Raw genomic sequence first — 1,763 nt, forward strand, 5'->3', positions numbered from 1 at the left:
ATATCGAGATCGTCATACTAATGAAGAAGAGAAACGCATGAGAGCTGTGGTGTGCAAGATAAAATTGTTCCCGTTTTTTCCTTAATATAAAGAAAAATGTTTATAAAATTCTAACTTCTTAAAAATACATAGTATCCCTAGCACTTTTGCCCTCCAGTTTATTAGTTTTCGATAGCTACTACTTCGCAGATTAACGTGACGAAAACGCTAACGTTTTGAGACGAACATTCTTTGACCTTTTTAACGACGGTGTAAACAATGACTTCAGCAAAGATTCCCACCCGTTTAAATCAAGCCCCCCCCCCCTCCCCCCCCCTCCAACTTTCAAATGAACGAAGATTCCGTGCGAGCCGCGAAATGAGTTTAGAAACTCGAAAACTTAAAATTTCGAGTTCGAAGCAAGAAAAATGATCACGAAACGCGACGTCCTTACGAGCCACCGTATCATAGCAGTCAAGAAACGAGGAAATAAAGGAAAAAGAAAAAAAATAGCTTAACATAACTAGACGCTCCGTGAGCGTACACTGGGTTGCACGTGGTGCGTGTTAAACAAAATTGAGAGGGCACTGAGTTGGTGGTATTGAAGGCGCTGAAACTAGATTTTCCCAGGGGTAATACTGGCTGAGCCAATAGGTACTCCTGGTAACTCCTACAATGGAAGAAGCAGGCCATGGGATCGAGTTCAAATGCGGCATATTTCTCATCATCCCCAGAGTTGCTCAGTCCGGAATTTTTTAAATAGCTTCTCGTTTGTAATTAATTGTTGCTTAAATTTAAGATGATCAAGAACGTAAAAATTCACCTAAATGCGCAGTACATAAGCTTAAAGAAATATCGATGGCTTTCAAAATAAAGTGAATCATTTTACACTAGAATGACTCAACAAATATTTTCTGACGTGCAAAACTATGGTTACCTACAAATCTATTGCAAGAAAGAACACTTGAAATACAAAATGACTAAAAATTCATGTTATCTTTATGAAAAGTCGCATATCAAATATCAACCCACATATGCAAATTTGTTTAGTTCGAATGTTTCACAACAAAGTGAGAAGGGAGACTGCAATGGTTTCATATTGCGTTTTGGAACCCGGCGCTCCGGTGACGGAGTGTTCTTATTGGTTGATCTCGGGAGAAGCGATGACGTCAACTTTGATAAATGTCAATCAACTCTTAAAATTCGTGAAAATTTGGAGCCCGTTTAGGATAAGAATTCAAAACAACAACGGAGCTGTACTAGTTCTTCTTGAAAGGCAAGTTGTTTTGGCCATTCTGCCCACAGGTTTCTTCTAAAGCCTTGCTAATCAAATTTTCATTGTAGCGAAAATTGTGACTGACGACGAGACAGTCAATATAATACATAGTTTTCAGATTTTTATCAGAGTTCCAAAATACCCAACAGTAGTTGTAATTTTTTAATTCGAAAGTACTGAGACTCAACTTATCTAGTTAACGATAATAGTATAATTAAAATTGCACACTTTGCATCCCCAACAACAATGTAAATGTCAAAGTGTTTTGCAATAATATGGAAAGTACTGCTGTAATTTTTGAACGGCCGTAATTTTAACAGGAATATACAATAATTAACTTGAATAAAATCAGTGCCATGTAAAAAATCGCCAAAGCGTTTTCAGACTTTTCAGTGTCAAACATGTAATGGAGAATCAAATTCTCTCGCACAGGAAAGTTGTTTCACTTGTAGAATTTTTATTTTGCAAGATACAGCGATAAATTGTAAGCCAAATTGATCGTTGAATT

The sequence above is a fragment of the Montipora capricornis genome, chromosome 10 (assembly GCF_036669925.1).
Source record: "Montipora capricornis isolate CH-2021 chromosome 10, ASM3666992v2, whole genome shotgun sequence".
Lineage (NCBI taxonomy): Eukaryota > Metazoa > Cnidaria > Anthozoa > Scleractinia > Acroporidae > Montipora > Montipora capricornis.